The sequence below is a fragment of the Schistocerca piceifrons genome, chromosome 5, assembly GCF_021461385.2.
Source record: "Schistocerca piceifrons isolate TAMUIC-IGC-003096 chromosome 5, iqSchPice1.1, whole genome shotgun sequence".
NCBI classification, from domain to species: domain Eukaryota; kingdom Metazoa; phylum Arthropoda; class Insecta; order Orthoptera; family Acrididae; genus Schistocerca; species Schistocerca piceifrons.
This window is the reverse complement of record NC_060142.1, coordinates 115,539,047-115,562,734: the sequence shown is the minus strand read 5'-3', so window position 1 is coordinate 115,562,734 and position 23,688 is coordinate 115,539,047. Positions and strand designations below refer to the sequence as shown.

The following is a 23,688-nucleotide window of genomic DNA, read 5'->3' as shown; positions in this document are numbered from 1 at the left end:
ACAATTTTTCGATAAAGTGCATAGAATTTTTAATGTGATGATCAGTTTTACCAAAATGCTGTTGTAACAAGGAGGCGAGATGTCTAGCCAACTCTTGAGTAGGCGATCCAATAGCACTCAGTATCGGTCTCAACGGGACATTAGGCTTATGTATCTTCGGTAGCCCACATAATCTAGGAGGGCAAGCTTCCGTTTTGTATAGATATTTTTTTTTCCTCGCTAGGAATGGAAGACTTTTTTATTAGTCGATTGACAGCTCCTAGCACTTTCGTTGTAGGATCCTTTCGAAACTTTTTATAAGTCTTAGAATCCAAAAGGTCACTGATATTCTTACGGCAGTCCTCACCCTTCATCATAGCGGTAAAATTACCCTTATCAGCAGTAAGTACAACAATATCGCTGTCCGCATTAATCTCCCGTAACGTTTACCTTTCTCCTTGAGACAAATTACTGCTAGGTGGCTTAGCTTTACATAGCATCCTGGCTGTTTTCATCCTGATTTCATCAGCAGTATGTGGTGATAACTGACGAATTCCTGCCTCTATATTAGCTACATTGTCCTCCGTGGAAACCTGTGACGGAGAAATTGCAAAATTTCCTCCTCTCGAGGGAACAGAAATTTTTTCCTTAGATAATTCTCTTCCCGACCAATGGATTACCTTCAATCGAGAATAATAACGTTAGTCAGGAATAAACTTTCAGTCGGGCCCACGTGACGTATGGTGGTGCCCTGTATGCGCTCTATATAAACGGGATCTCCACGGCCTGGCAGCCAGTCGTTGACTCACCTCAGAAGAGGTTGCCCGCAGTTGGCAACGAAACGTCAGGAAGAAGTTTTCCAGATCGACCACAGTTTCTCAGCCCAGGTAGCGCGATCAGAGGAGCCTTGTTACGGTCCGCGCGGCTCCCACCCGTCGGAGGTTCGAGTCCTCCCTCGGGCATGGGTGTGTGTGTCGTCCTTGGTGTAAGTGTAAGTTAGGTTAAGTAGAGTGTAAGCTTTTGCAGCGATGACCTCAGCAGTTTGGTCCCATAAGACCTTACCACAAATTTCTAAAAATTTTTTCAGCCCGGTAGTTTTAACTAACGTCATTTTAATATTATTTGTCATGTTAAAATTGTTATTTCCTTTGTAACTAAGATATAAGAAAGGTATTGTGTGTGTGTGTGTGTGTGTGTGTGTGTGTGTGTGTGTGTGTGTGTGTGTGTGTGTGTGTGTGTGTGTGTGTGTGTGCAACACTGATACAACGTAACAGAGAGCCTGATCGTCGTCAACAAATCAGATTAAATAAATAAATAAAAACAAACAATTATTAGTCGTACTGGCAAAAGCTGCTACTTCCTTAGTAGATAGTGTCGGAAGTCCCATGCGGCTTTTCGCAGATGATGCTGTAGTATACAGAGAAGTTGCAGCATTAGAAAATTGTAGCGAAATGCAAGAAGATCTGCAGCGGATAGGCACTTGGTGCAGGGAGTGGCAACTGACCCTTAACATAGACAAATGTAATGTATTGCGAATACATAGAAAGAAGGATCCTTTATTGTATGATTAAATGATAGCGGAACAAACACTGGTAGCAGTTACTTCTGTAAAATATCTGGGAGTATGCGTGCGGAACGATTTGAAGTGGAATGATCATATAAAATTAATTGTTGGTAAGGCGGGTACCAGGTTGAGATTCATTGGGAGAGTCCTTAGAAAATGTAGTCCATCAACAAAGGAGGTGGCTTACAAAACACTCGTTCGACCTATACTCGAGTATTGCTCATCAGAGTGGGATCCGTATCAGGTCGGGTTGACGGAGGAGATAGAGAAGATCCAAAGAAGAGCGGCGCGTTTCGTCACAGGATTATTTGGTAACCGTGATAGCGTTACGGAGATGTTTAACGAACTCAAGTGGCAGACTCTGCAAGAGAGGCGCTCTGCATCGCGGTGTAGCTTGCTCGCCAGGTTTCGAGAGGGTGCGTTTCTGGATGAGGTATCGAATATATTGCTTCCCCCTACTTATACCTCCCGAGGAGATCACGAATGTAAAATTAGGGACATTAGAGCGCGCACGGAGGCTTTCAGACAGTCGTTCTTCCCGCGAACCATACGCGACTGGAACAGGAAAGGGAGGTGATGACAGTGGCACGTAAAGTGGCCTCCGCCACACACCGTTGGGTGGCTTGCGGAGTATCAATGTAGATGTAGGTGTACGATTGTTCGCAGACTCACTAGCACCGGCAGCTCAAGAAATATGAGGAAGTAGTTCATAGGATAATGGCATATTTTTGTAAGGGACATTCATTTTGTACAGAGGTGAAGCAGCTTTATAGTCTAAGGTAATTCACGAACAAGTGCGACTAATGTGACGTCTTTTACTGAACGAGAGTGATGGATGAAACAGTCCCAGAACTGTTAGGGCACAGAATTTTTACATATAGCGAAAAGTGCAAGTTTTGATAATGCGCAATATGGACTGATGAACAGTTACAGGGACAAAATTGTGGCAAGGATGTAGTGGCAGCAGAGAGATGTTTTTAACACACTGAGAGTGAAACATCCCCGTAGAAAATTGTATGAATGACTATGTTGATAAACCTCTTACGTTATTTGATTTTCAAACAGCTGAGCAAAACTGAACGTCCTCAGATATTTCTCTCTTTACTTATTCTGATGATCACTAAACTGACACACAATGTTTTTAGCGGAACGCAATCTGACTTTCAAAAATCCCTACAAAAGAATGGCCCTGACTAACAATAACCTATACCTTTCATGAATCACTTACCTCATAAAAATCTTCGTTACTCGAACTACTGCAATACAGCGAGCGCCAATACTGCCACCTAAATAAAATATCCTAACTGCTGAAGGCACTAACTGCTGATAGGCATAGTTAGCAAATGAAAGATTTTGATAGAGAACAAACAATGTATTTACCTTAATAGTGTTCAAAAGGCATAGTATATATAGCAGTTCATGACATCCAGTCTTACAAATTTACTCTTTCTGATGGACACACGTCCAGGTCATCCGCTCTCAAAACTCCGTCATCTCTCTCCCCACATCCACCACTGCTGGCGGCTCACCCCCAACTGCACAACGCTATGCGCTGTGCACATCCAACTGCCCAACACTACAATATCGAATTTTCCAACAATGCCAAGCAACCACAGACTGGACAGCACAGTCAGTGATTTTCATACAGAGTGCTACGTGGCGTTACCAACATAAAAACCTAAACAGCCTACTTACAAGAGTAACGAAAGGTCTGTAAGTTAAATTTATCTCGTTCTCGCCAACGAGGGTCAATAACATAGGGCGTGTTGAAGCAGGTAAGATATGGGGAAGCCGCTACGTACGCGTAGAAAGACAAAGCATCGTAATAAAGACCTGCTGAAGTCGTCGCCACTCAGGCCGCCGACCCAGAGCGTGGCGGGTTTCTGACGTTACAGCGTGGAAAAAGTCCCGTTGAAGAGTCTTTCTGAGCGACAGAGCGAGGTGGCGCAGTGGTTAGCACACTGGACTCGCATTCGGAAGGACAACAATTCAAACCCGCCTCCGGCCATCCTGATTTAGGTTTTCCGTGATTTCCCCAAATCGCTTCAGGTAAATGCCGGGATGGTTCCTATGAAAGGACACGGCCGGTTTCCTTCCGTAATCGGAGCACGTGCTCCATCTCTAATGACTTCGTTGTCGACGGGACGTTAAACGCTAACCTCCTCATCCTCCTTTCTGAGCATGTAAAGCAATATCAACCATGACAGATACTGAATGTGCGTTTGAGCGTAGACGAATGAGATGGAAGAACGTCATCTAGGACACATGGACGATATCTCTTTTCAGTACAGAATCAGCAGAGGTCATATTGACTTCCAACTGAAGCGCATATTTGGTAGATTTCAACTTACGTCCTATCAATATATGCCGTTTTGAAGCACCAGCAAATACATCTCTCAAAACCCATTATTTACTGGAGTGATTTTTTGTGATAAAATTACGGGAAACGCTATGTTGACACTCGAAGAAATTTCTAATTGTTACTTGCATATTATGAAAGTATTGCATTTCAAGGCAAAGCCAGAAACACGTTTTCCTCGGTACGATTTGTTATAATGAAATGTCAGTTAATAAAAGTTCCGCGATTAAAGCCATCAGAAGACAGTAACACACAAGGCAAGGTCACACACCACAAAAGTTCTGCTTAACGTAAAGAGCAGGAATGCAGAGTAATAACTGATGTGTGATGTGTTGCAGTTTCGCGTCTCATTATATCTAATTGTTTTTACTCACTTTCGCGTTTTATAATAGGTTCTAAGACTTTCTTATTAAGTTAATAGACGTATGTTTTACAACATTCGATTTTATATAAATATAATTGCGCTGTCTCTCATGAGTGGTTTATCGATTGGTATTATTTACAGTATAGCTTACACTACTTGCAGTAAGATATTTTGTAGTTTCTTGATTAGTCTTGTATCTCACATGTTCTAAAGATGTGAATAGAAACAGCGATCAAGTGTGAATGACCTAAGGATTTTACCAAAAACAGAACACAAGGAACATTTTTATCTCATGAAGATGGCTACAGTAAATGTGTATTGCACTATCTGTAATGGAACTTTTTATAAGCTGATGTCTTTACTGACTGGATACTACCCTTTTAGCCCCTTAACACGTTCACGGGTACGGAAGATTTTATTTATGTATACTGCAGACAGAACAGCATGATTGGCATATGGAGAACGGGAGAAAGGTATATTTTATTATAGCGAACGTCGTAATTCTACGCTCGTCCATTTTCGTCAACAAACTATACGATTTGCGAGCCAGATACAGCCAACAACTGCCTCTGCAGCACGTTGCTATCGCGTGTACCACGTTGAGGCACACGCACGGTAGGCCTATGCACAAACAAACAGTGTCCTTTCTGTTTTTTCAGCTGGACGGTGGAGGTCAAGGCAGCGCGCTGTACGCTCAACGCCACGATCCGTGCGGCGGCGGCTTCACGGTGGGAATTTCCCGTCAAGCCCATGGACGTAGTCGTGAGCACATTAATCTTAGCTTCCAAACTGTCGTGTAAGAAGTGGAAATACTTCAAATGGAATTTGCCGGTAACGTCCTTTGTAGTTCGAATGACATTTAACTTGCTTTCACCAGCAAGCATTCTTTGAGAATATACGAGGGGCGTTTGAAAAGTCCGTGCAAAGTCCGAGAGATGGCACCACCGGCGCATATCGAAATCATGTTTAGTTTTCATCATCTTTGGAAAGAACGCACACCAAGTTTCAGCCATATTGGTCCATTTCTTTGTGTTTGGCATTCAAGTGAATCAAGGAAGTCGGGTGACTGTCAAAAAATGGACGAAAAAGAGTTTCGTGTGGTGATTAAACATTACTTTATGAAAGGTAAAACGCCTCAGGAGACTAAAGAGAAGTTTAATAAACATTACGGTGACTCTGCACCTTCGATTAGAACAGTTTATAAGTGGTTTCAGAATTTTCGAAGTGACCACTTGGGTACAAGTGACGCTGAACCTTCTGGACGCCCTATGGAGGTTACGACTCCAGAAATCATTGATGAAATCCCTGCTATGGTGATGGATGACAGAAGAGTTAACGTGCGTCAGATTGCTAGTGCTGTGGGCATCTCGTAGGAACGGGTACATAATATTTTGCATAAACATTTGGACATGAGAAAGCTATTCGCAAGATGGATTCCGCGATTGCTCACGCTTGTCAAAAACGGAATAGTGTGAAGTGTTGCAAGGATGGTTTGCAGCTGTTCAGGAAGAATCCACAGGACTTTAAGCGTCGTTTCATCACTGTGGATGAAACATGGATACATTACTACACACCTGAGACTAAAGAACAAACTAAACAATGGGTTACCAAGGGAGAATCTGCACCAAAAAAGGCGATGACCATGCCTTCGGCTGGAAAGGTTACGGCAACTGTCTTTTGGGATTCGCAAGGGATAATCCTCATCGAATATCTGGAAAAGGGTGCATATCATTCATCGTTATTGAACCATTTGAAAACCGAGCTGCAAGAAAAGCGCCAGCGATTGGACCGCAAAAAAGTCCTTTCCATCACGACAATGCACCAGAACACACCTCAGCAGTTCTGGTCGCAAAATTAATGGAAATAAGATTCCAGCTCGTTTCACAACCCCCCTATTCTCCAGACTTGGCTCCTTCGGACTACTATTTGTTCCCCAATTTGAAGAAATGGCTGGTGGGATAAAGATTTTATTCAAACAAGGAGGTGACTGTGGCAACTAATTGCTATTTTGTAGACTTCGACAATTCCTATTATTCGGATCAGAACAGCGTTGGACGAAGTGTGTAAGTCTAAAAGTAGACTATGTCGAAAAATGAAAAAGGTTTACCCCAAACATGTTAGTAGTTTTTATTTTTGCACGGACTTTTCAAACGCCCCTCGTATAGTGTGGGGAAATAGGGTATTACACAACAGCTATGATATTTTTTGTTGAATAGTTCCATTGGCAATAGATACGAGATTTGGAACTTAAACATTGGGAACTACTTACTTATTCACAACCGATACAAAAGAGTTACATCTTTGAACCAGTTACTGTCCTTCAAAGTAGTCACCAGCATTGTTCTAATCCATTGCCAGCGATGTGGAAGGCGTAGTATATCGTTAGCAGATTCTCGTGTACGACTGTGATGTTATCCTAACGTATTGCGTTCCTCCACGGCAGACCGTCAATGCACAGTACTACTGTTCGTTTTTGGAGCATCATCTGCGACCAGCTTTGCGAAAGAAGCGGCGACACTTTCTGCGCAACCCACCCATCATTTTGCACGACAATGCGCGGGCGCATACAGCGCAAGCTGTGGCTGCTCTGTTCAGTCGATGTGACTGGGAAGTATTGAACCATCCACTATACTCCCCGGACTTATGACTTTGATTTGATTCCGAAGATGAAGGAACCACTTCGTGGCATTCTCTTCAGAACTGTTCCATAGATTCGACAGGCAGTAGACCGCTCCATTCGCACCATCAACAGAACAGGCTCTGCTAACGATATACTGCGCCTTCCACATCGCTCTCAACGGGTTCTACACAACGCTGGTGACTACTTTGAAGGACCGTAACAGGTGCAAACATGTCACTCTTTTGTATCGGTTGTGAATAAGTAGTTGCCACTATTTAAGTTCCAACCCTCGTACATGAACGTGAAAAAATCAGCACAACGCTAGGTGAGAGAACTTCCTAGGTGAGGCTTATGTCAAGACTTGGATATGAGTGGCACCTGCACTCTCGCTGCACCCGGAGATTCAGTAGACCAGTCCAGTAGCGGGGTAATGTTCGTTCTGGGGCGTTTTCTTAGTGGGAGTTGCATATATTCAGGGGAAAACTTGATACAATGGGCTGTCTCCGTGATAGCGAGTGTTGCATGTATTCTCGGTGGAAAATTGAGCGATTCAGTGTTATCACTGCCAAGTGTTCACTCTGGTTGTAATGATAACATCCGAATTCGTGCCACTCTAGTCATCCCCAGACGACCTCCATGGCCAGGGTGGTGGGCTCCACTGGCACACACACGTCCATGACTGCAGCTGTGGTTACGCCAGCAGTTTTCTCTGGTGTATGAGCGTTGTTGCTGGCAATGTAGGAGGGGACGGGGCGCTATGTGTAAGACCTGGGAGGTGAATGATCTGTATACACGAGGACTGAATGAAAAGTAATGCCTCCACCTTCGTTAATTGGGTTTGGATGGGAATATTTTAATAAATCAAACACAGAAATAATACTTAAATGTGGTCTTTAATTACCAATATTCACTTTTCTACATAATCACCAGCCAATTGGATACATTACTGCCAACGATGAACAAGTTTTCTGAAGCCATCACTGAAGAAGTCGACACTCTCTTTCCGCAGCCACAGTCTCACAGTTCTCTCAATGTCTTCATCAGAAGCATAATGATATCTCCGCAGATCATCTTTCACTATTGGAAACAGATGGAAGTCAGACGGTACTAAATCTGGACTGTATGGAGGATGCCATATGGTGGTGAGTTCAGTCTCTGAAGTTCTGCTGTGGTAGCACGTGAAGTGTGTGGTTTGGCATTGTCATGCTGCAGGAAAACATTTCCCTTTTCCTTTGGGACCCTTGTTAGCTGTCGTTTCAGAGTTCGCAGCGTTGTGATGTAACGCTCTGAATTTACTGTTGTTCCACGATCAAGGAAAATGAACATGGTTAACTCCATCTGCGTCCCAGAACACTGTGGCCATGACTTTTCCAGCTGAGGACTGCGCCTTGAATCTCTTTTTCTGTGGCGAGTCTTTGTGTTGATATTCCATAGACTGACGTTTAATCTCCGGGTCGTAATGGTGTACCCACGTTTCGTCTCCTGTCACAATCGATTGGAGAAAGGCGTCTCCTTCATTCTTGTAACGTGAGAGGAATTCCTGGCAAATTTCAAGTCTGTGCGCTTTCATTTCAGGGGTCAGCATCAGGGGTACCCTTCATGCACAGATTTTCCGATAGCCAAACAAAGCAATAATGTGACCCACACATTCTTGTGAAATGCCGATTATACTTGCAGTTTCTATCTGAGTGATACGACGATCGTCCTGAATCAATCTGTGGACATTTTGCTTGTGTAACTTGCTGGCTGCTGTCACAGGACGTCCAACTCTTTGTAACGCAGGTCAGATGTTCCCGCCTCAACATCTTTAAACTCACTCGCCCAACGACACACAGTACTCACATCAACACAATCACCATAAACTGCTTTCACTCTGGCCGGCCGAGTAGCTGAGCGGTTCTAGGCACTTCAGTCTGGAACCGCGCGATCGCTACGGTTGCAGGTTCGAATCCTGCCTCGGGCATGGATGTGTGTCAATGTCCTTAGGTTAGTTAAGTTTAAGTATTTCTAAGTTCTAGGGGACTGATGACCTCAGATGTTAAGTCCCATAGAGCTCAGAGCCATTTTTTGCTTTCATTCTCTGATGAACCTCCTTTTGGGGGGACACCTTCTGCTGTCAAGAACTCAAAAGACTGCACGTTGCTTAAATCGCATTGACCGACCGTCTGCGCAGGGTTCCATACTTTACACTGTAACAATATAGCCGTTCAATGCTAAGGTTTCCTGCCAACTGGAGCTGTCATTACTTTCCAGTCAACCCTCGTACAAGTGTTTTCAGTGATCTCAGGCATCCAGCCGTAACAACTACTATGATCGTGGTTCAGTGCTTCTCAATACATTGCAGTGCACTCTGTCTTTTAGTGGTATTTCTTGTTGTTCGTATCCTATCACGTGGTAGACCCTTCCCTCCTCCTTCCCTGTTCTGGCTTAGCTTAGAGAACAAACTTACAAACTGTGTAGTGCTGTATAAAACACACTTAGCATTCGTGTAGTAGTTGGGAATTCATTCCACAATCGTGATGGTACAAATTCAATCCGAAATTTGAAATTCCAACTCATTTTATACGGTACTGTTTCCAATGAAGATGTCAAATTCCTCACTGGTCAATTTATTGCTTCCAGTACTGGTACTGCGAGCTCATACGTCAATCCAATCAAGGACATAGTCTACAACTGAGCTGAAATTTGAAATTCTCAGCTACCTCCAACGTCACGGACTTCCTACCAAGCGATGTAACTATTTTTTTTTTTCTTTGTCGTCAGTCTACTGACTGGTTTGATGCGGCCCGCCACGAATTTCGTTCCTGTGCTAACCTCTTCATCTCAGAGTAGCACTTGCAACCTACGTCCTCAATTATTTGATTGACGTATTCCAATCTCTGTCTTCCTCTACAGTTTTTGCCCTCTACAGCTCCCTCTAGTTCCATGGAAGTCATTCCCTCATGTCTTAGCAGATGTCCTATCATCCTGTCCCTTCTCCTTATCAGTGTTTTCCACATATTCCTTTCCTCTCCGATTCTGCGTAGAACCTCCTCATTCCTTATCTTATCAGTCCACCTAATTTTCAACATTCGTCTGTAGCAACACATCTCAAATGCTTCGATTCTCTTCTGTTCCGGTTTTCCCACAGTCCATGTTTCACTACCATACAATGCTGTACTCCAGACGTACATCCTCAGAAATTTCTTCCTCAAATTAAGGCCGGTATTTGATATTAGTAGACTTCTCTTGGCCAGAAATGCCTTTTTTGCCATAGCGAGTCTGCTTTTGATGTCCTCCTTGCTCCGTCCGTCATTGGTTATTTTACTGCCTAGGTAGCAGAATTCCTTAACTTCATTGACTTCGCGACCATCAATCCTGATGTTAAGTTTCTCGCTGTTCTCATTTATACTACTTCTCATTACCTTCGTCTTTCTCCGATTTACTCTCAAACCATACTGTGTACTCATTAGACTGTTCATTCCGTTCAGCAGATCATTTAATTCTTCTTCACTTTCACTCAGGATAGCAATGTCATCAGCGAATCGTATCATTGATATCCTTTCACCTTGTATTTTAATTCCACTCCTGAACCTTTCTTTTATTTCCATCATTGCTTCCTTGATGTACAGATTGAAGAATAGGAGCGAAAGGCTACAGCCTTGTCTTACACCCTTCTTAATACGAGCACTTCGTTCTTGATCGTCCACTCTTATTATTCCCTCTTGGTTGTTGTACATATTGTATATGACCCGTCTCTCCCTATAGCTTACCCCTACTTTTTTCAGAATCTCGAACAGCTTGCACCATTTTATATTGTCGAACGCTTTTTCCAGGTCGACAAATCCTATGAAAGTGTCTTGATTTTTCTTTAGCCTTGCTTCCATTACTAGCCGTAACGTCAGAATTGCCTCTCTCGTCCCTTTACTTTTCCTAAAGCCAAACTGCTCGTCACCTAGCGCATTCTCAATTTTCTTTCCCATTCTTCTGTATATTATTCTTGTAAGCAGCTTCGATGCATGAGCTGTTAAGCTGATTGTGCGATAATTCTCGCGCTTGTCAGCTCTTGCCGTCTTCGGAATTGTATGGATGATGCTTTTCCGAAAGTCAGATGGTATGCCGCCAGACTCATATATTCTACACACCAACGTGAGTAGTCGTTTTGTTGCCACTTCCCCCAATGATTTTAGAAATTCTGATGGAATGTTATGTATCCCTTCTGCCTTATTTGACCGTAAGTCCTCCAAAGCTCTTTTAAATTCCGATTCTAATACTGGGTCCCCTATCTCTTCTAAATCGACTCCTGTTTCTTTTTCTATCACATCAGACAAATCTTCACCCTCATAGAGACTTTCAATGTATTCTTTCCACCTATCTGCTCTCTCCTCTGCATTTAACAGTGGAATTCCCATTGCACTCTTAATGTTACCACCGTTGCTTTTAATGTCACCAAAGGTTGTTTTGACTTTCCTGTATGCTGAGTCTGTCCTTCCGACAATCATATCTTTTTCGATGTCTTCACATTTTTCCTGCAGCCATTTCTTCTTAGCTTCCCTGCACTTCCTATTTATTTCATTCCTCAGCGACTTGTATTTCTGTATTCCTGATTTTCCCGGAACATGTTTGTACTTCCTCCTTTCATCAATCAACTGAAGTATTTCTTCTGTTACCCATGGTTTCTTCGCAGCTATCTTCTTTGTACCTATGTTTTCCTTCCCAACTTGTGTGATGGCCCTTTTTAGAGATGTCCATTCCTCTTCAACTGTACTGCCTACTGCGCTATTCCTTATTGCTGTATCTATAGCGATAGAGAACTTCAAACGTATCTCGTCATTCCTTAGTACTTCCGTATCCCACTTCTTTGCGTATTGATTCTTCCTGACTAATGTCTTGAACTTCAGCCTACTCTTCATCACTACTATATTGTGATCTGAGTCTATATCTGCTCCTGGCTACGCCTTACAATCCAGTATCTGATTTCTGAATCTCTGTCTGACCATGATGTAATCTAATTGAAATCTTCCCGTATCTCCCGGCCTTTTCCAGGTATACCTCCTCCTTTTGTGATTCTTGAACAGGGTATTCGCTATTACTAGCTGAAACTTGTTACAGAACTCAATTAGTCTTTCTCCTCTTTCATTCCTTGTCCCAAGCTCATATTCTCCTGTAAACTTTTCTTCTACTCCTTCCCCTACAACTGCATTCCAGTCGCCCCTGGCTATTAGATTTTCGTCCTCCTTTACATACTGCATTGCCCTTTCAATATCCTCATACACTTTCTCTATCTGTTCATCTTCAGCTTGCGACGTCGGCATGTATACCTGAACTATCGTTGTCGGTGTTGGTCTGCTGTCGATTCTGATTAGAACAACCCGGTCACTGAACTGTTCACAGTAACACACCCTCTGCCCTACCTTCCTATTCATAACGAATCCTACACCTGTTATACCATTTTCTGCTGTTGATATTACCCGATACTCATCTGACCAGAAATCCTTGTCTTCCTTCCACTTCACTTCACTGACCCCTACTATATCTAGACTGAGCCTTTGCATTTCCCTTTTCAGATTTTCTAGTTTCCCTGCCACGTTCAAGCTTCTGACATTCCACGTCCCGACTCGTAGAACGTTATCCTTTCGTTGATTATTCAATCTTTTTCTCATGGTAACCTCCCCCTCGGCAGTCCCCTCCCGGAGATCCGAATGGGGGACTATTCCGGAATCTTTTGCCAATGGAGAGATCATCATGACACTTCTTCAATTACAGGCCACGTGTCCTGTGGATACACGTTACGTGTCTTTAATGCAGTGGTTTCCATTGCCTTCTGCATCCTCATGTCGTTGATCATTGCTGATTCTTCCGCCTTTAGGGGCAATTTCCCACCCCTAGGACAAGAGAGTGCCCTGAACCTCTATCCGCTCCTCCGCCCTCTTTGACAAGGCCGTTGGCAGAATGAGGCTGACTTCTTATGCCGGAAGTCTTCGGCCGCCAATGCTGATTATTTATCAAAATTTAGGCAGTGGCGGGGATCGAACCCGGGACCGAAGACGTTTTGATTATGAATCAAAGACTCTACCCCTAATTGTGTTGGTATCCACCAATAGGAGGCAAGGGAAAAAACTCCTGAAGGGTTTGGAAACTGGGAGTTTACGGGATCGAAAACCACCAAATATACCAGTCCTAGTATCCACCAATAGGATGCAAGGAAAAACTGCCTCAGACAGAAGGCATCGATTTAATTAACTAATCAATCTGACAGAGTGAGGGAATATTTCAGAGAGACCCACAGCTGGTGATTTACCAGGTATCCACTATATTGTTCACGACAAAAGAGTTGCCACCACCTGATGCTTTTTTTGGCGTCACAGGTTCAAAGGAGGCCGACATCTGGTGTGTGGTCAGTGCTATTTAGTATCATGATTTGTAATTAGGACGTTGCTTGGTTTTTTGACCTCCTTTGCGACGCTCTGACGACTGATACACACGTGGGAGACGCCAAATGGCGACTACTGTACCGCACTTCATTCCATTCCTCAGTGCATACAGTTATTATGTCATGGGAAGCGGAGGTGGGCATGTAGACGTGGGCTCTACCCAAGTGGGGGAGCCCTGTCTCCTGCAAACTGATTAAGTAAAGAGTATGCATCAATATATTATTAACACTGATTTGAATTTTGTGTCATGAGAACCTTCCTCTTCAGTACAGAGTGGGTCTTTTACCACCAATTTTTCTGGGAGGAATGGGGATGGATGGGGCGCGCGGTGGGCGTGGCATATCCTCTGGTGATGGCAAAGTGCACTAGCTCAGGCGATCCCTGGATGTGAAGGTGAACATACATATGAAAATCTTTCGACAAGACAACCCCTCCTATCGGCAGCAGTGTAATTATGTAATTAGGACATGTGGTTGCTTGATGTGAGCTTTTGCTACGATATTCAACCCATGAAAACTGAATTTTATAGATAAACAATATATCCTCTGCTATGAAATTGAAATTGACTTCCCTCTCAAGCACAGAGTCCTTTTCCTGTCAATTTCCAGATGTGGGAGGGGAGGTGGTGTGGGGACGGGAGGGAGGGCTGGGGGATTTCCCAGAGTGGACTTGGTTTATATTTATCAGTTTAATTAATTATCCAATTAATTTGATATCAAAAGTGTGTTTGTATTGGCAAAGGCGTTTCCCAGAGGGATGGGGAGAGGAGGAGAGGAGTGAGGGGTTTTTCAGAGGGGCAGGTTATCCCCAGGGGTCATAAATCAAACCCCAGGATGTCATAAATCAATTAGCATAACAATAGGTTAAGGGGAGGGGTCATAAACCAATCAAATTCGCCCCTGAACATATGCAACCCATACTAACAAAATGCCTCAGAATGAGCATTACCCTACTGCTCAGTCACTCCACACAGTGACCAAAACTACCAGATTGCTCAGCAACTGGTAAACAACTTAAGCACTTGTCCACCCACCTACCCATTTTCCTTCGAGTACCAATAACCAACCCTCAAAAGTGACGCTGAGAGTTTTCATTAGCATAAGAGGAATATTATTGTTTTGTTACTTCATTTGTAATGATGGCTAGATCTTAATTATTTTGTGAAGGGTATCTGTAATCAATTCCCGTGTGGGGTTGCTAGTCCCCCATCGGGCGCCTCCCCGGGTGGCGGATTGGGGAATGCTCTCCAGATATGGGGGGTACCGGGGAAATAAAATACCCGGGGTGGACCAAAACTAGCACGGGTAGGGAAGACTCGTTAAGCCATGGTGAAGGCAAATCCCTAGGGGTAGAGTACCCCAAAATCAAGACTCCTGGTCCTCCATGTTGGGGGTTGTGCAGAGGGCTACCAACCCACTCATGTAAAACAATGGCCGGTCAGGACACTCAAGGTATGCCTCGGAAACAGGACAGAATTTACTGGAACAGAAATTGGCAAAGTTACAAGGATTTCTCTTTTGGCTCGTGGAATGTCAGAAGTCTATACCGCCCAGGAAGCGCACAAATACTAATAAACGAACTAGGAAAATACAAGGTACAACTGGTAGCGCTCCAAGAAATAAGATGGCAGGGAACGGGATCAATGAAAATAGGAGACGGGACAATAATGTATGGAGACTGCGGTCAGCGCCATGAATTTGGAACGGGCTTTTACATTCATAAAACAGCAATTGACACAATAAAGGAATTCAAATCAATTAATAACCGAATATCACACATTACAGTTCAGGCTCAGTGGTTTGATATTACATTTATAAATGTTCATGCACCCACAGAAGATAAGGAAGATGACGTGAAAGAAGAATTTTATAGTCAACTGGAACAGACATATAATTCAATAAGTAGACATAACGTAACAATAGTGTTAGGAGACTTTAATGCCAAAGTAGGAAAAGAAGAAATCTACAAACCAACCATTGGGAATTACAGCTTACATGATGAAAGTTCAGAGAATGGTGTGCGACTCATAAACTTTGCAATGGCAAATGGTCTCACATTAAGCAGCACAAAATTCCAACACAAACGCATTCATTTAGGGACATGGATATCACCAGATGGAAAAGTAGTGAACCAGATTGACCATGTCGCCATCCAAAGACGATTTCAAAACAGTATTAAAGACGTTAGAACTTTTAGGGGAGCAGATTGTGAGACAGATCATATGTTAATCATAGCTCAAATGAAAATAAAGCTAAAAAAGCAACAAAGTACAAATAGGGTTGAAATTAAAAGGTACGATGTAGAAAATCTGGCAGAAGAAAAAATAAAAGAAAACTTTAGGAAAGAAATGGAAATTAACCTATCGGAATCTAGACTGACACATAGTGACCAGCAAGACGTGGAAAGTAGATGGAGACACCTCAGAAACAGTATTCAAGATGTAGCTTCCAAAACTATAGGTAAAAGAAAACGAACTAACAAAATCTGGTTTAATATAAAGTGCCAAGAAAGAGTACTGGAGAGGCAAAATGCGAGGAAGGCATGGTTACAAGACATGGACAATATTACACTAAAGGAGAGATACTATAAAATCAGCAAGGAAACACAACGAACTCTAAGACAAGAGAAGAGAAAACACTACAACAACATGGTAAGAGAAGCGGAGGATGATTTCAAGCATCACAGAGCAAGGCAGATGTACCAGAATATAAAAAAGTCCTTGGGAAAATTCACTAAAAGGGAACAGTTTATAAAGGACCATAATGGGAAAACACTTACAAACAAGAATGACATACAAGAAACATGGAAGACATACTTTACACAGCTGCTCAACTGCAATGATCCACAATATTACTTTACATTTGAAGAACCAGATACAGTTGATATACAAGTCACCACACCATCAGTAAATGAAATAAGACAAACAATAAAGAAATTAAAGAACAACAAGGCCTGTGGGGAAGACCAGGTATATGCTGAGCTTTTAAAAAATGGAGGACCACAATTGGAAATAGAACTACATTCCTTAATTGAAAGAATTTGGGAGACAGAAACATACCGGCTGATTGGAAAACTGCAATTATATGTCCCATCTTTAAGAAGAATGATCCCCTTGTCTGTGATAACTACAGAGGAATTGCCCTACTCGATGTCACGTATAAAATTTTGTCGATGTGTATGCTACACAGACTGATTCCCATAACCGAAGAACTGATTGGGGACTACCAATGTGGTTTCCGCACTAACAGATCCACTTTGGATCACTTATTCACATTGAGACAAATAAATGAGAAGGCATGGGAATTTAATGTAGATATCCATATTCTATTTATAGACTTCAAGAAGGCCTATGATAGCATACACCGACAGACACTCTTAAACACCATGAAAGAATTTGAAATACCATTAAAATTAATCAAATTAGTTAAAATGTGTTTGGAAGAAACCATATGCAAAGTTAAGACACCTGCAGGAGAGACTGAAAATTTTAAGGTGTACACTGGACTGAGACAAGGGGATGCCATCTCACCTATTCTATTTAATATTATCTTAGAGAAGATTGATAGAGAATTCACCAAAACTAATCCACAAGGGATCCAACTGCAGGGACAGAACATTACTAGACTTGCTTATGCAGATGATGTAGCCTTAATAAGCACTTCAAAAGCTGAATTAATCAGGATGATGCAAAATTATTACAAAATAGCTGAGAAAGCTGGACTTCATGTGAATGAAGAAAAGACGGAATATCTAGTCATAAGTAAAAAGCTCCAAAAGAATACACCACTGACCGTAAATGGTCTCACTTTCAAGGCAGTTGACCACTTCAAGTACTTAGGGAGTCTTTTTAGCAGAGACAATAGAGCAGAAATAGAAATAGACGCCCGTCTAGCAGCAGGTAATAGAACTTTTTACAGCTGTATCAAAATTTTAAGGATGAGATCACTTAGTAATGAATTCAAAATCCGTTTTTATCAGTCAACTATTGTACCAGTAGCATTATATGGATGTGAAGCTATTACATTCAGGAAAAAAGATGAAGAAAAACTGTTGATATTTGAAAGAAAAATACTAAGAAAAATATTTGGACCAATCTTCGATGAAAATGTCATGGAGTGGAGGATAAGGAAAAATGAAGAACTACGGGAGCTGTACAAACATAGTACCATTGTGGAAATGTTAAAGAAGAGAAGACTGAACTGGGCTGGTCATGTAGCAAGGATGCCGGAGAACAGACTACCCAAAATAGCATCCACTAAGAAATTAGAAGGAAAGAGAAGAAGAGGAAGACCTCGAATTAGGTGGATGGAGAATATCCGGGAAGATGCAGCTAGGATGGGCATCAACTCTGATTGGACAACAATTTCCCTGGATAGAAATAATTGGAAGAGGCTCGTAGAGCAGGTGTATGGTCGATAAGGCCTTAGCCACGTGTAAAGTAAAGTAAAAGTGAACTAAGTATCTGTAATCAATTAGCTGAGGTCCTGAACAGAACATCTGATGCAAATAAAATGTTATGGTGTACTTTCTTTTAATACCTGGAGCATGCACCTCTAATTCCTTTATAATTACTAAGTTGTAAATATCACACACAACTGTAATTATCTTTCTATTAATAAACGTAATCATCTTTCAATAATTCTTGAACTTGAGGCCTTAACTTTGACAAATTCATTTATTACATTGTTAAAGATTAATGCATTCATCTGGCTGGGTTTGTATTCTTTAATGAAAAGTTACCTTTTAAAGGAATATTGTGAGAGAATAGTTTCAGCTTTAGATTGCATTTTCAAGCCAAAACAGTAGCTGTTGTCATTTGGGAAAGGAGGACACAACATGTGTCTCGGATGTAAAGAGCTGAATTGGTTTAGACCTGGTCTTCTGCTGTCCACTTTCTAAAGTGATGAAACAGAGTGGAGTTAAACTGACATTCTACCTGGATGTTTATGTATCTCTGGTTCAAATGGTTCAAATGGCTCTGAGCACTATGCGACTTAACTTCTGAGGTCATCAGTCGCCTAGAACTTAGAACTAATTAAACCTAACTAACCTAAGGACATCACACACACCCATGGCCGAGGCAGGATTCGAACCTGCGGCCGTAGCGGTCGCTCGGTTCCAGACTGTAGCGCCTAGAACCGCACGGCCACTCCGGCCGGCCTATGTATCTCTGCTAAAGCACAACTAAGTCTTTGGCTGTGATGGCTCAATATGCCCTGCTTACATCGAAGAACATTATTGTGTTTTCATGTATATAATATGGTTTCATATTGTTTTAGTTAAAGCAGATGGATAATACTAATGGAATAGGTAAATAAGGAGATCATATATGACAAATATGTCCTGATGGAACTCAGAAGTTCCACTCAACATTTGTAGATAAATTAAATGTACTACAATGTGCTACTGTTTGTAGTTGCCTTGGTAATATTCTCCCAAAATACTAAATCCTTTGGTACATTTTTTCATAGTTAGGATAGGAGAGGGTTAAATAAATTGACGTGATAACTGACGCAAATTTTTCCGAAATATGTAATTGGAAGATACGTAACTTGTTTCATTCTAATACCGTCCATCTTAAGCACTGAAGATTGCAGTTGTTACGATAATCGTTATAAATACATTAAAATACAATCACTAATACTTGGAACACAATCCTCAGCAACGTATTTAGAGTGTCAAGCTCTCATCATCTGGCTGTCTAAAGTAACCCTACAAAACATGTACAGGGTGGAGCACATGTCACGATTGGAAATGTTCAATGTTATTGTATTGAAACAAGAAGCAATATGAAAGGCAATCACGAAAATGAAACGACTCCTTAGTTCTAGCAGAAATTGTATTATCAGAAAAAGATACACAGAAGAAAGTAATAACACAGAAACGAATGTTCTTACGTACTTCTTAGATATTTCAAACTCTTTCTGCATGCTGACCATCAGTCTCGGCGTACAGTTGGGTTCGCTGCCATTTGTGTCTGCTTGCCCATCGCAGCATATCAGGAGTGATCATTCTCAGGGTTGTCTTTCGCCTAAATATGAACATTTAGTGACTGGGAGCTAAGATACACAGCACATTCATCTCTCATCGTAATCGTACGGCGAGACGCTAATGTTGGAAAAGCTGGAAGTAGCTGTTTGCAGGAAACACGTCGCGTATTCATATCATGATCACTTACTTCACCGGTGCTGCCGCGTCAAAATGAACGCTAATCTTTTTTCTTCATTCGATGATGCATGAAGTTTCTGAGAATGTACCCGCCGAACGCTTCCTTGTCGATTTTGCTGATGAAAGCGGCAATGATGCATTGCTTATCATTGCCACAGACCCTGTTGCAAGTGCCTTCGTTTCCAGTTTTCGAATATTAGCCTCCGTTTGGGCTCCTTTCTTGAAATCGATGTAACGGCAAAACCGTATGTTAAGTTACTTGAATACTTTCCGATCGTGACTTCTGGCCCACCCAGTACTTGAGAACCACACAAGGTGTATATATATATATATATATATATATATATATATATATATATATATATATATATATATAGGGAGGAGAAAAATTGTGTCACGAAATTTTAACCCTGCATAGCTGATGCCAGTAGGAACCAAAATTACTAATGTTGTGTAGGTCGAGAACGCACCATATTTAAACTACGGAAACTTGGCGCCACGCACTCCTATTGGCCGCGGGGTTGCCCTGTTGCCAGATGCTCTGGACAACACATAACCGCAAATGATTTGGCTGCTGGAGACACGTCTGCATATCACGTGCGTGCAGTGATGAGGCGAGGGACGTTTGTACGTGTGATCCGACAACCACAGCACTGCCCCCGTCAATATATCTACACTATTGGCCATTAAAATTGCTACACCTCGAAGATGACGTGCTACAGACGCGAAATTTAACCGACAGGAAGAAGATGCTGTCATATGCAAATGATTAGCTTTTCAGAGCATTCACCCAAGGTTGGCGCCCATGGCGACACCTACAAAGTGCTGACATGTTGAAAGTTTCCAACCGATTTCTCATACACAAACAGCAGTTGACCGGCGTTGCCTCGTGAAACGTTGTTGTGATGCCTCGTGTTAGGAGGAGAAATGGGTACCATCACGTTTCCCACTTTGATAAAGGTCCGATTGTAGCCTATGGCGATTGGGGTTTATCGTATCGCGACATTGCTGCTCGCGATGGTCGAGATCCAATGACTGTTAGCAGAATATGGAATCGGTGGGTTCAAGAGGGTAATATGGAACGGCGTGCTGAATCCCAACGGCCTCGTATCACTAACAGTCGAGATGACAGGCATCTTGAAACTTCCTGGCAGATTAAAACTGTGTGCCCGACCGAGACTCGAATTCGGGACCTTTGCCTTACGCAGGCAAGTGCTCTACCAACTGAGCTACCGAAGCACGACTCTCGCCCGGTACTCACAGCTTTATTTCTGCCAGTACCTCGTCTCCTACCTTCCAAACTTTACAGAAGCTCCTCTGCGAACCATGCAGAACTAGCACTCCTGAAAGAAAGGATATTGCGGAGACATGGCTTAGCCACAGCCTGGGGGATGTTTCCAGAATGAGATTTTCACTCTGCAGCGGAGTGTGCGCTGATATGAAACTCAGCAATATCCTTTCTTCCAGGAGTGCTAGTTCCGCATGGTTCGCAGGAGAGCTTCTGTAAAGTTTGGAAGGTAGGAGACGAGGTACTGGCAGAAATAAAGCTGTGAGTACCGGGCGAGAGTCGTGCTTCGGTAGCTCAGTTGGTAGAGCACTTGCCCGCGAAAGGCAAAGGTCCCGAGTTCGAATCTCGGTCGGGCACACAGTTTTAATCTGCCAGGAAGTTTCATATCAGCGCACACTCCGCTGCAGAGTGAAAATCTCATTCTGGGGACAGGCATCTTATCTGCATGGCTGTAACGGATCGTGCAGCCACGTCTCGATCCCTGAGTCAACAGATGGGGACGTTTGCAAGACAACAACCATCTGCACGAACAGTTCGCCGACGTTTACAGCAGCATGGACTATCAGCTCGGAGACTGTGGCTGGGATTACCCTTGACGCTGCATCACAGACAGGAGCGCCTGTGATGGTGTACTCATCTACGAACCTGGGTGCACGAATGGCAAAACGTCATTTTTTCGGATGAATCCAGGTTCTGTTTACAGCATCATGATAGTCGCATCCGTGTTTGGCGACATCGCGGTGGACACAGATTGGAAGCATGTATTCGTCATCGCCATACTGGCGTATCACCCGGCGTCATGTTATTGGGTGCCATTGGTTACACGTCTCGGTCACCTCTTGTTCACACTGACGGCACTTTGAACAGTGGCCGGTACATTTCAGATGTATTACGCCTGTGGCTCTACCCTTCATTCGATCTCTGCGAAACCCTACATTTCAGCAGGATAATGCACGACCTCATGTTGCAGGTCCCGTACGGGCCTTTCTGGATACAGAAAATGTTCGACTGCTGCTCTGGCCAGCACATTCTCCAGATCTCTCACCAACTGAAAACGTCTGATCAATGGTGGCCGAGCAACTGGCTCGTCACAATACGCCAGCCACTACTCTTGATGAACTGTGGTATCGTTTTGAAGCTGCATGGGCAGCTGTACCTGTACACACCATTCAAGCTCTGTTTGACTCAATGCCCAGGCGTATCAAGGCCGTTATTGCGGCCAGAGGTGGTTGTTCTGGGTACTGATATCTCAGGATCTATGCACCCAAATTGAGTGAAAATATAATCACATATCAGTTCTAGTATAATATATTTGTCCAATGAATACCCGTTTATCATCTGGATTTCTTCTTGGTGTAGCAATTTTAATGGCCAGTAGTGTATATAATTTGAACGTGAAATCCTAGTCTTACTCTAAAAACGACAATACTAGTTTCTCTGGCCCACTTATCCATGTTACCTACCAACCATTCATACCATTGTTATGGTTTCTTTCCATGATGTAGTAACATTTTTGGAATGTTAATGGAACAGCTGACCCCTTAGTACAGTCTGTCAGAGCAGCAAACACGTTTTTGTTTGATTTGAACACAATGTAGACATTGAGAGCTGCAATGTTCATCTGAAAAAAGAGACATGGGCGCCACCGTCTTGTGCCTTTGGCAACAGTATGTTCACAACACGTAGCATCAACGACTTCTATGCCGCCCTTTGTTTTGTTGTAGTACGTTACTATACCTGTTTTTGTTTTTTCTTTCGCCGCTGTCACTCTCAATTTCATAATCATGATGCATTGACGAAATAAGCGGTATTCATTTGTTTCGTTTTGGTACATATGAGAGTAATGTGATGTCTTCCTGAAATGCAAACATATTTGAGTACTCTTGTTTAGATTTTTTGGATAAAAACTCAACTGGAATTTCAGACTTATTTTTTTACATACGAACAACAGGAATATTCTTTCCTTGTAGTACTTTTCTGACGATTGGGTAAGAAATAAACTAATTGCCTACAGCCAGATTTCTTTAGATCCTTTTACTGGATCTACAATACGCAAAACAACACCATCTGCTTTATTAGTAACTTTGTACAGTCCTTGTGGTCGTGCACCTGCATAGACTTCCAAATGTTATACATAGTACGTTTTAGAATAAGCCAGGATGAAAACCTGATACCATACTTAGCAGATTTATTTTGGATATACATCCAGATCCTGCCCCTGCCTCTGTATGGAACGACCATTTCGTCCAAAGTAAGGTTTTATGATGGAGCAAAATATGCACTGCAGTTCGCTTCTAGGCGCTTCAGTCTGGAACCGCGCGACCGCTACGGTCGCAGGTTCGAATCCTGCCTCGGGCATGGATGTGTGTGATGTCCTTATGTTAGTTGGGTTTAAGTAGTTCTAAGTTCTAGGGGACTGATGACCTCAGATGTTAAGTCCCATAGTGCTCAGAACCATTTGAACCATTTTTTTTTGCACTGCAGTTGGAGACAAATATATCAGGTATGGATCTTATGGTAGCAAGATTATCTTGTGCATTTCTTTCTTCCCTCATATGGATGTTGTCAAACCTGATACAACGTATCAAAAATCTGAACCTTTTCAATGATGTACTTGCTCAAATGATTTATATTGTGGTCCCCTCTGAATTCCAAACGTCTTCGATATTCATTTTACCACCATCCAATGTTCCTGCTAAGTAAATATGCCTTCAGTTCCTCAAAACTTGTAGGCCAGCTACATTTGGGTCACTTGTATATTTGTTCCCAACTAAATCAATATAGATATTGCTTGAAAGATTTTCTCTTGCCATTTTAAACTGTAAACTATTGAAAATGATAATTCGGTTTTAGGACATCACAAATGGTACGCCAAGTAACTCAATGAGAGCCCTACACAAAAATAAAAAGGGGATCGCACTGGTAGAAATTAG

General features: G+C 42.5%; 1 protein-coding gene and 1 non-coding gene across 2 annotated transcripts in view; one reads left to right on the top strand and one right to left on the bottom strand.

Annotated features, from left to right (window-relative positions):
* Positions 1-23,688, bottom strand: part of LOC124798778 (juvenile hormone esterase-like) — a 368,794-nt gene that overhangs the window by 252,176 nt on the left and 92,930 nt on the right. The gene's annotated exons all lie outside the window — the stretch shown is intronic.
* Positions 21,038-21,112, top strand: Trnas-cga. Its single transcript has one exon. It is a non-coding gene; the product is annotated as a tRNA-Ser (tRNA).